At 47.0% G+C, this 12,229-nt stretch overlaps 1 non-coding gene across 1 annotated transcript; it reads left to right on the top strand.

The window, feature by feature from the left end:
- Window positions 1–4,139: 4,139 nt before the first annotated feature.
- Window positions 4,140–4,213, top strand: trnai-aau. Its single transcript has one exon. It is a non-coding gene; the product is annotated as a tRNA-Ile (tRNA).
- Window positions 4,214–12,229: the final 8,016 nt, after the last annotated feature.

Raw genomic sequence — 12,229 nt, 5'->3', positions numbered from 1 at the left:
TTAGTCTTTTTTTCTGTCACATAAAATACTGTCTCTACACATTCAGCTCTTAGGGCCAAATCATGTAGCCAGCTGATGAAAGTTGAGCCAGTGCATTCCTAATTCCTCCTTTTATTCCCTCTCACTCTTAATTGGGCTTCACTGACTCGGGCCACACTGTATTCATCAGATCAGTAATAATGCCAAACTCAGGCTGTACTACTCACTGGTGGGAGTAACAGCTCTCTTTCCTGCTGGCCTAACTGCTGTGTGGAAACTGGAGAGACATTTGTTGTTCCCTTCCTGTCTGCTGCCAAGCGAGCACTCTGATGTGAACGTGACGCCTTTAAATGCTCACTATATCTTGTAGCTCTGCCCTAGTTTGGTTTTGCTATGAAGTAGAGCAGCTTGTGTGCAGATTGAAGTGAAAATTTCTCAAAGAAGGCATACTGCTGCAGTAGATCCCACCCTTAATTATAATTATATGTGGCTCACACTTAAATTTAAAAGGCCAAGGACTGAAACTGCCACCCACTGTGTGTCTGTTCACAGCCTTTAAAGGAGTCAGTCAGTGTAATAATATGATTAGTGAGTTAAATCCTAACTAAATTTAACTTGTGTTTAGTCAAATCACCAAAGCACACAGTGTGCTATGATGATGACTTATTGATGAATATTCGACTTTGATTACAGCGGTGATGACATTCCTGAGGCTGACCGTCAACCCCCTGCACCTCCAACTCCTCTAGCACCCAGCAGCAAGGATTGGGATGAGGACAAGGTGGTGGCCAGTCACCCTGAGGCCCATTTCCCCAGCCGGGACCGCCAGCTCCTTCCACCATATCTGACACAGCTCCATCATCAGCAGACACAGTAGTTGCCACAAGCAGATCCTCCACAGCAGGTGGAGCAACAGCAGAAGGAAAGGGGGCATCTGCTGCTGAGGGGACTGATGACAAAGAGACAGATTTACCACCACCTCCACCCCCTCCTTGTGATGATGACGCAGAGACAGATCCCGGAGGAACAGGTTCGCAACTCAAAAGTGCCATCCATCCATCCATTGTCTTCCGCTTCGGGCCGGGTCGCGGGGGCAGCAGTCTAAGCAGGGATGCCCAGACTTCCCTCTCCCCAGACACTTCCTCCAGCTCTTTCGGGAGGACCCCGAGGCGTTCCCAGGCCAGCTGAGTGACATAGTCCCTCCAGCGTGTCCTGGGTCTTCCCCGGGGCCTCTTCCCGCTGGGACATGCCCGGAACACCCTCCCAGGAAGGCGTCCAGGAGGCATCCGGTAAAGATGCCCGAGCCACCTTAGCTGGCTCCTCTCAATGGGAGGAGCAGCGGCTCTACTCTGAGCTCCTCCCGAGTGACAGAGCTCCTCACCCTATGTCTAAGGGAGCGCCCCGCCACCATGCGGAGGAAACTCATTTCAGCCGCTTGTATCCGAGATCTTGTTCTTTCGGTCATGACCCAAAGTTCATGACCATAGGTGAGGGTAGGAACGTAGATTGACCGGTAAATAGAGAGCTTTGCCTTTCGGCTCAGCTCCTTCTTCACCATGACGGACCGGTACAACGACCGCATTACTGCAGCTGCCCCACCGATCCACCTGTCAATCTCACGTTCCATCCTTCCCTCACTCGTGAACAAGACCCCAAGATACTTAAACTCCTCCACTTGAGGCAGGATCTCTCCTCCAACCTGGAGGGGGCAAGCCACCCTTTTCCGGTCGAGAACCATGGCCTCGGACTTGGAGGTGCTGATTCTCATCCCAGCCGCTTCGCACTCGGCTGCAAACCGCCCCAACACATGCTGGAGGTCCTGGTTCGAAGAAGCCAACAGGACAACATCATCCGCAAAAAACAGAGATGAAATCCTGTGGTCCCCAAACCAGACTCCCTTCGGCCCTTGGCTGTGCCTAGAAATTCTGTCCATAAAAATAATGAACAGAACCGGTGACAAAGGGCAGCCCTGCCAGAGTCCAACATGCACTGGGAACAGGTCTGACTTACTGCCGGCAATGCGAACATACAGAGACCGGACGGCCCGTAGTAGAGGGCCCCGGACTCCATACTCCCGAAGCACCCCCCCACAGAATGCCACGAGGGACATGGTCGAATACCTTCTCCAAATCCACAAAACACATGTGGACTGGTTGGGCAAACTCCCATGAACCCTCGAGCACCCTGCGTAGGGTATAGAGCTGGTCCAGTGTTCCACGACCAGGACGAAAACCGCATTGATCCTCCTGAATCCGAGGTTCGACTATCGGCCAAATTCTCCTCTCCAGTACCCTGGAATAGACTTTACCAGGGAGGCTGAGGAGTGTGATCCCCCTATAGTTGGAGCACACCCTCCGGTCCCCCTTCTTAAATAGAGGGACCACCACCCCGGTCTGCCAGTCCAGGGGCACTGTCCCCAACTGCCACGCGATGTTGCAGAGGCGTGTCAGCCAAGACAGCCCCACAACATCCAGAGACTTGAGGTACTCAGGGCGGATCTCATCCACCCCCGGTGCCTTGCCACGGAGGAGCTTCCAAACTCCCTCGGTGACCTCAGCCTGAGTAATGGATGAGCCAGCCTCTGGGTCCCCAGCCCCTGCTCCCTCTATGGAAGGCGTGGCAATGGGATTGAGGAGATCCTCAAAGTATTCTTTCCACCACCCGACAATATCCCCAGTCGAAGTCAACAGCTCCCCACCTCCACTGTAAACAGTGTTGGCAGGGTCCTGCTTCCCCCTTCTGAGGCGAGGGACGGTTTGCCAGAATATCCTTGAGGCCGACCGATAATCCTCCTCCATGGCCTCCCCGAACTTTTCCCATACCCGGGTTTTTGCTTCCACAACTGCCCGGGCTGCAGCACGCTTGGCCTGCCGGTACCTGTCAGCTGCCTCAGGAGTCCCACGAACCAACCAGGCTTGATAGGACTCTTTCTTCAGCTTGACGGCATCCCTTACTTCCGGTGTCCACCACCGGGTTCGGGGATTGCCGCCACGACAGGCACCAGAGACCTTACGGCCACAGCTCCGAACAGCTGCGTCAACAATGGAGGTGGAGAACATGGTCCATCCGACTCAATGTTTCCAACCTCCCTCGGGATCTGGTCAAAGCTCTCCCGGAGGTGCGAGTTGAAAACCCCTCTGACAGAGGGTTCCGCCAGACGTTCCCAACAGACCCTTACTACCCGTTTGGGCCTGCCAAGTCTGTCCAGCTTCCTCCTCCGCCAGCGGATCCAACTCACCACCGGGTGGTGATCAGTTGACAGCTCAGCTCCTCTCTTCACCCGAGTGTCCAAGACATACGGCCGGAGGTCAGATGACACGACTACGAAGTCGATCATTGTCACCTCTGGCCTAGGGTGTCCTGGTACCACGTGCACTGATGAACACCCTTATGCTTGAACATGGTGATCGTTATGGACAAACTGTGACTAGCACAGGTTCAGATCGGGGAGGCCGTTCCTCCCAATCACGCCTCTCCAGGTAACACTGTTGCTGCCCACATGAGCGTATAAGTCCCCCAGTAGAACAATGGAGTCCCCAGTCGGAGCACTTTCCAGCGCCCCTCCCACGGACTCCAAGAAGGGTGGGTACTCTACACTGCTGTTCGGCCCGTAGGCCGAAACAACAGTGAGGCACCTGTCCCCAACCCGAAGGCGTAGGGCAGCGACCCTCTCGTTCACCGGGGAAAACTCCAACACATGGCGGCTAAGGTGGGGAGCTAAAAGCAAGCCCACACCAGCCCGCCGCCTCTCACCACGGGCAACTCCAGAGTAGAAGAGAGTCCAGCCTCTCTCAAGGAGTTGGGTTCCAGAACCCAGACTGTGCGTGGAGGTGAGCCAGACTATCTCTAGCCAGTACCGCTCAACCTCCCGCACTAGCTCGGGCTCCTTCCCCCCCAGCGAGGTGACATTCCATGTCCCCATTGCCAGATTCTGAGTCCAGGGATTGCCCACGACTGCCATCCAGATCCCACCGCATCGGCCCCTTCTGATCCCTCCTGCAGATGATGGGCCTACTGGAGGGCGTCCACGTCACTCCTTCGGGCTGTGTTGACATTTTATTGTTGCCTCTGAAGGAGTGAGACTTTCCTCCCCCACCTCTTGAAAGTAAAGTCAACAAAACCTTGTCACTCACACATGAAGCATAAAAGTTAATTATATGGGCCGGTTAGCTCAGTTGGTTAGAGCGTGGTGCTAATAACGCCAAGGTCGCGGGTTCGATCCCCGTACGGGCCACAGATTTTGGGTTGAGGTTTGTAAATCAAATGAGTTGAAGGTGGTTCCGGTACACATGTGATGGATGATGTTAGTGCAGCATGTGGCAGTTAACAATAGCTAAAGTGGTGGTAGTATGATAGTATCTTAGCAGTTAACATTAACATCATAGGTGAATCTAGCTGTATTGTCTTCTTCTGTTTTTCTTAGCATTTAGCATTAGCATTAGCTAAATGGTAGCATTGGTACTGTATTGTCTTCTTCTGTTCTTCTTAGCAGTTAGCATTAGCATTAGCTAAATGGTAGCATCGGTACTGGCCACTACCTGGAGCATCTCCTAAACAGGCCTGGGTCAGTTGAATGTGGCAGTGCTGTTTGGATTGTTTAGGAGCAGTGTGAACTGGCACTGGGGGGGGGTGACTCTGGGACGCCGGAGTTCACTGCCAAGCCTCCTGGAGGTGTCGTGGGACTGAGTAGGCGAAACACCGTTGAAGGGAGGTTTCCACCTGATGACCGACGACGTGTTAGGAATCACTGCGCTTTGGCATGTATAGAGACAGATTAGGGGTCCAAGGTTCCTCCATTTGGTTTGTAAAACCAAATGAGTCGAAGGTGGTCCAGTACACACGTTGTATTCAATGACACACACTACCAATAAATGCCAATAGGAAGAAGGAATAGATTGGGGACACTGTTAGTCAAACAAAGCTAGAAATATGACGCCATTATGTTGTATTTACGGAAATAGTGACAGAATTTTTTTTTGCTGGAATTTATAGATTATTTATATTTTAATTAGTTAAATGATTCCATCTTTCGCCGGACGGCCAATCGTGGACCCCCATTTCCATCTTTCCGCCAACGGCCAATCGCAGCGCCTCATTTATGTTATTTTTCTTATCCAGAAATACAATACATCATCATGATAACTCACCAGAGTAAACAGCAGGCGGCTGAAAAGAGGTCCGCTTCCTTCCGCGCACTTTGATGCTGTAGATGTTGACACAGTGGACAAGTTCCCCTGAGTGGGGGCGCTGCGATTGGCCGTCGGTCGAAAGATGGAAATGGGGGTCCGCGATTAGCCGTCGGCCGAAAGATGGAAATGGGGGTCCGCGATTGGCCGAGGGGAAAGATGGAAATGTTGGTCCTCAATTGGCCGTCCGGCGAAAGATGGAAATGGGGGCCTGCGACTGAAGGAGGGGAGACAGTCTCTCGGTCCCCGGGTAGCGCCCTTTCAGCTACGTTTGCTGGGTATTTTCTGCTTTTTTTGCAGCACAGTCAGGATATGAGACTTTGGACAAATTGTGACAAAGATAGAATATCCTTTTAGTCCTTTATCCTTTGCATTTAGTCTTTTTTTTCTGTCACTTCTTTACTGAGTGAAACATAAAATACCATCTCTACACATTCAGCTCTTAGTGCCAAATCATGTAGCCATAGCTGCAGTGAAGAAGGGACGCTCTTTCATCAAGACCAAGTCATTTTGTAATGGTACATATGCAATCCTTTAAAGACAGTTTGCATTCATGAACAACAATCCCCCTCCACTTAGTTCTTCGCTTTGTATAAACGTTTTTGAGTAAGTGCACGATGCTGGGTTTAATTGCAATCATCACAGTGCTTGTGATGAGGAGTCAGAACTCTTCATTGAGGTGGACTGTTTCAATGTTGAGCCGGTACTGTGTCCATCACCAGAGGGTCTTTCACAGCAACAGGTAATGAACACTCCCTTCCACTCTTTACTGTGTGACTTTACTGTGGAAAAGAACATGTCACATGTCTGAAGACCAATGGTTTATTATTTTTCCTCTACAGTTGGTGAGATGTATATTGGGGTCTATATTGGAGCACGAGAAGAACTATCTTGATGCACTGAAGAGGATATCAGAGGTAGGCAAGGCTGCAGTGGCCAAACCAGTGCCAAACCACTTTGAAGTGTTTGTTATTACAGTTGACATTGTCTGCTTTATAAGCAATATGAGAAGCCCCTGTCCCAGATTGAGCCAAGGCTGCTGAGCGACAGGAAACTGAAGATGACCTTCTATCGTGTGAGATTCTGCAGTGCCACTTCCTGTTCCAGATCGCTCTGGCTTTAGTTTTCAAGCCTTTTTACCCAAACTGCACCAATATATTAAACATATGTAGTCTACATTACCCCTGGATTCCCAGAATCCAACTGTTCTTTAGTCATCAAAAGCCACCCCCTGTTTATAATGATAAAAAACACTTGGCTTCATCAAACATTAAAGGAGATTTGTCATTTGCAACCATTGTGCCAAAATAAAAGAATGTAAGCAATTCAGTGACTTTAAGACTCATAAGGTGACTGATAGCAAAACATGTATCAACTAAGACGCCATGTTTGTTTTGTGAGGTCTACCTTGCACCTGCAGTTGCTTATATACCGTCGGGCAAAGAGATGATTAAAAGACAGAGTCTGAACATAAGGATGCCGTGAGAAAAGTGACCTTGGTTTCCTCTATGGTTCAGCACTTTCACAGTGGGCATGATAGTAATCCAGACAGTCTTATGGCTAGTTATTATCCCAGAGAGAAGCTTGTACCATATGCAGGCCACAGTATACCAAGGACTGAATGGAGAAACTGACTTTAGTCCTTTTTGGTCATTGTACTGATGCTTGAGGTCTGGTGCCTGTGGGTTTGCAGATTTTCTTTTCTTTTTATTATCTCTGTATATGTTGCACAGCCATCTAGTGGGCATACTTTGTATTTGTCACCTGTGAGTTATTTTTCCTCTGCTGAGCATTTGCGTTTGTCTCGTATGTACTAAATGGGAAACTATGTATTTTCCATGCCATAGGGTAGTCATACCATCACTTTTTACATATTGTACAGAGCGATACATAAAATACATAAAATACTCAATTCTGATACATCCTGTACAGTTCAATCTTCTTTTTTGGAATGGGTGTCCAGTTCAAACACCTATGGCTGAATGACCACTTGCCGTTGTGTAGGGAACAGTAGCAATAAACAGAAAACAAGCAGAGGTTCTTGTGTTTGGTGATCAGGTATGCTGAAGCTGCAGGCGAGTGGCGGAGGAGAGAGTGGAGATAGAGGGGGGGACTATTTGCATAGTGATAGATCCATCCATCCATCCATCCATTGTCTTCCGCTTATCCGGGGCCGGGTCGCGGGGGCAGCAGTCTAAGCAGGGATGCCCAGACTTCGCTCTCCCCAGACACGTCCTCCAGCTCTTCCGGGAGGACCCCGAGGCGTTCCCAGGCCAGCCGAGGGACATAGTCCCTCCAGCGTGTCCTGGGTCTTCCCCGGGGCCTCTTCCCGCTGGGACATGCCTCCCAGGAAGGCGTCCAGGAGGCATCCGGTAAAGATGCCCGAGCCACCTTAGCTGGCTCCTCCCAAGTGACAGAGCTCCTCACCCTATCTCTAAGGGAGCGCCCCGCTACCCTGCGGAGGAAACTCATTTCAGCTGCTTGTATCCGAGATCTTGTTCTTTCGGTCATGACCCAAAGTTCATGACCATAGGTGAGGGTAGTGATAGATCCATGCATACTAAATGAAGACAAAGGTGTAGAGTCACACATCTAAGCCATTTAAAGGAACAAAGGGAAAATACTTCTAAATATGCTTGATGAGCAGAGATGAGTTTTTTCGTGGTTTAATCATTGCCAAGAGAGGAACATTAAGTCATCTGTGTTTCTCAACAGTTTATAAAGTCCATGGTGCTGCATGCCTACAGCAACTTCAGCACTGCAATGGCAACTTCAATGGCAGTGGTCAAGTAGACGTGTGCCTCTAAACCTGGCTTCCTGGAATTCCTCAAGGTTTGAGAGAATCACACAAATGCACTTTTACACTAACACTGGAACTACAGTTCAGTTGGTAAACAGTGTCATGGATATTATTGTTGCTTCATAGGGATCTTTTATTTCTGGAAAAACCTGCTCACATCTGTTTACAGTTACAACATTTTTATTCTTGTGCATTTATATGTAGAGTGGGCTTATGGCAAGTTGTTTTCAGCATTCAATAAATGAAATTCTTGCTGCTCAGCTGCCTGTTGACCGTAAAGACAGCTCATCACATTAAATACAAGACAGATATAAATATACTCAAAAGTACATGAGTTTTCCTGGTACATACAACACTGCTAGCATGCCTTTAGTCCTGCTCCTCTGTCACTTGCATCTTTTTAAAGACTACGTCCCCTCTACACTGAATTCACACATCTTCTCACCTACAGCATCACCAGTGACCGTATGACTTTGTATGCCCTGATACTGAAACCTATCCAGAGATTCCCACAGTTCATCTTGCTTCTTCAGTTATAGTGAAGCAGCTTTACAGATCCACTGTGGCTTGCTATTTAGTCAAGAGTGATGGAGAGCCCCCAGTGCCAGGCTTTTCAGCTTCTTTTCTATAATTGTAACTGACTGAGTGACATTTAAAAGCATGGCATCCACAGGCCTCCTGCACTGCTTCCACCCTTTCTTGTTTGAACTGGGAACTTGAACTTGTATTTCTGTACTGCAATTTCTTACTTCCTTAACAATAGTCACATGAAATGACAATGTATAAAACACCTCGATTCACATTCCCTCTCTGTTATCTATCATCTCCAGTGTTTGATCTCAGATTGACCAAATATCAGTTTCTTCCATGAAGACTGAGGGAAAATGCTGCATTAAGAACTGTGATTTGATTGTTTAAATTGTGTTAAGTAGATAGTCAACATTCATCTAAAAAATAAATATGCAGGAAAAGAATATAATTACAGCTTGCTGCTTGTTACTGAAGGATTTCACAAATCAAGATGTTTCAACATCAGATGAAAAATTTTACGTGATCATCTGTGTCATTAACACACTGGTAGCCAAAGAAAACAATGACTGGCCTGTTTAACATGAAGTATTAATGTCAGTCAGACAGTCATCACTGGACTCTCAGATATAATGAGAACTGGAATTTACTATGTTATGTATACATCATGCATGTATTATGTATGTACATGTTATGGTTATGTATACCAGGAAAGCAATGTTAACCTTTGACAGTTTGTGCAGTCAACTGCCCAAAAGTTAATAAGATGCTAGAGTGTGCTATGTTTTCTTTCATGTGAACATATGAAATATGATGCTGAATGTTGCCACTTAGGGGAGAGTGACGTTTAGGTGATACCCTCCAAACAGAGAGGGAACAGAAGAGGATAAAAAATATTCACATCCAAAACATGAAGGAGGAACAGCGAAAAAAAAGTGTGAACAAAGAACAGACAACATTTGAAAACCAAACCTGAAAAAATTCTTTGCACTACGCAGACAGCTATCTTGACGTTGTTGGGGATCCAGATAGCATGCAAAAGTGATTCAGGAACTTTCCTAATCTGATCTTGGATCAACAAAAACTGCAATATATGTACTATTATGACGATATAATAACACTCTGCTGCCTCTCATTTACTGAGATAACAGTGTCGGATTACATAGGGTGTGAAAATATTAAAGTTAGAGCTAATGCTGTCATTTTTGTTTGGAATGTATTCGTTAGTAGGAGGTTTTTTGACGACTTCTTCTTCTTACGGCGGGAAAACGGCCCCCTGCTGGATTGCGAGGGTACTAAGAAGCCATCCAAGTGTCATTGAACTAGCTTGGCTGCCATAGAAATGAGATAATCTATCTCTGTAGCTCGGAGCTCTTAGCAAATTGAAGTTAACCTGGTACCTCATTGTAATACACGTTGATTCATTCCAGCTGCAGGTCGCTGTCCCCCTGGTATGTCCAGGACGGGTCGATACCATGTCACTTGTCACCTCCCAGAACTAGAAACAGACAAGCAAACGAACTCTGAAATTAGCTGGCTAACTAGCATGACTCAAACCCAAGGCTATCATTAGCTTTGTTGCTAAATAAAGTGACTTATCTGCCCGCCCAATCCAAATTTAAACATTCATGCTCTTTTCGCCGACTTAAGGCCTCACTTAACTCAAAAAATATCCTCACCTTTGGGAGGATGTGGTTTCCACACTGGCCTGCCTGCAGGTGTACGATTTCCCTGATTTTGGTCAAAATTTCAAACTTCACGACACCAGACAAAGATGTTCCCGCTCTCAGCAGCGGACTAACAGGAGAGTGAAGGAGCGATGTCAGCTACAGGGGATCCGTTGGCATGGTAATTGCAGTCACATGACGTTAAATTCAGATGTAGGGCAGGAAGTGAAAGTCGCAATGGTCGAGATCCAGGAAAGTTCTTACTGTGCTAATTTAGATGAAATCATGACACAACAGTATAAACAGAAACCGATTTTTCAAATGAACTGAAAGATTTACCTGCTTTGAGGCAGCAGATATAAACAACTATCTGGTCATTCAAAAAATTCATTTCATGTTTATGAAGCCACAAGTAGACTGTCTAGCTAATCCTACGTGTTAGGTCTCTGTGAAAGAAGAGAACTCAATAAATTATTATTTAAACATGATGTGTGCATCTGTTCTTGTACATGCTGCTGTGACACGATCCCTCTATGAGATCAATAATATTCATCTGATGTTATCTTATTTAGTTTCTGTTCACAAAGTCAGAGGACAGATACATATATAATTATTTTTGAAAAAGTTTAGTAAATTGTAATTTAACAAAAATGGAACAGGAAGGAAGGACTGGCAAGGGAAATGTCGGGAGACAGGGACAGCAGGGGTTAGGGCTAGGATGGAGGATGAATGAGGGTTGAGGGAGCTCTTTTTTATTGACACCAGCTCCTGAAGCTCTTCTTCTTCTGCTTGCTTTCCTTCAAGAGCAACTGAAAAGAGAAATACAGCATGTTTTAATTTCACTTCCAAAAGTTCTGAAGTCTTCTGAAATAAACTGTTAGAATCCAAACGATAAGCTAAGGCAGCATAACTGCAGCTGCCTGTTTTCCTGTGAGAGGAGCTGGATATTCTCCTTCATTTCTGCCTCCTCGTTCTTCCAGGTCTTTTCCTTTGCGAGGGACATCTCGTGCAGCTCTCTCTTTTCTTGCTGTCACTGCAGTGATCTCCTTTCCTTGCTCTCAGAGAGTTTAGAGAGCTCCTCCTGGAAGCTCTCTGCTCTCTCTGAGAGCTCTTTCTTCAGTGCTTCCTGCTGCTCTGAGAACTGCTTCTGGTGGCTTCCCTCTTTCTCTGCCAGCTGCCTTCTCAGCTCCTCCACCTTAGCATCACTCGTCAGCTTGCTTTTCTCCAGAGCTGACTGCACGCTGCTCGGCAGGGCCAAGGTGTCAACGTGAGCTCTGGAACGAGCTTCTCTCTTTATATTGGCCCTGCTGATCTGTTTGTCCTTCTGGGTGAGGAGCTCTTTCAGCTGGCTGACCTCTCTCTGCCACCTCTCTTCCACCTTCATATCAGGGGAGTCTTTCCTTTCTTCTGCTGAGGCTCTTGTTGTCTTTGACTCCTGAGCGTGGAGGCTCTGACTCAGAGAGATGATCTGTTCATCTCTCTCTTTAATGGTCACCTGTGGCTTCTCACGCTCTTCTCTCAGCCCTTTGACGCAGATTAAAGCTTTGGTGTATTTTCCCTCCAGAGCAGAGAGACGGTGATGAAGAGAGGCGATCTCTTCCTCTCTCCGTCCACTCTCCTCTCCTGTTTTCCTCCTCAGTGACCGACAGCTTCTTCTCCATGTTGTCTTCATCCAGAAACTGCTGTCTGACTCCCTTTGATTCTGGACCATGATCTTTGTTGTGGTCCTCAGCTGTCCTTTCTTTTCTTGGCCCTCATCCTCCCTCTGTCTCCTGTCCTCCATGGCTCTGCTAAACATCTGTGCAGAATGAAAAAAGAAAGATATGGGAGTAAGCATCACTCTAATTATACTAATTCTGGCACTAACTAGAAACATAACTAATCACTTTTTCAAGTTCAATGACACAATTAGCAATTTCTGAAATTTAAGTGGACCCAACACTCATTACCTTCATCTTGGTAGAGGACAAATGAAGTCTATTATAATGGAATATAATAACATTCATCACAGGGGAGAGATCCCCAAAACACAGTACAAAAATACTGCTGGGGTCAAGAAATTTAACACG

This window comes from Chelmon rostratus, chromosome 15, assembly GCF_017976325.1.
Source record: "Chelmon rostratus isolate fCheRos1 chromosome 15, fCheRos1.pri, whole genome shotgun sequence".
NCBI lineage: Eukaryota > Metazoa > Chordata > Actinopteri > Chaetodontiformes > Chaetodontidae > Chelmon > Chelmon rostratus.
Note: the sequence above shows the minus strand (reverse complement) of the source record. Positions and strands in the feature narration are given on the sequence as shown.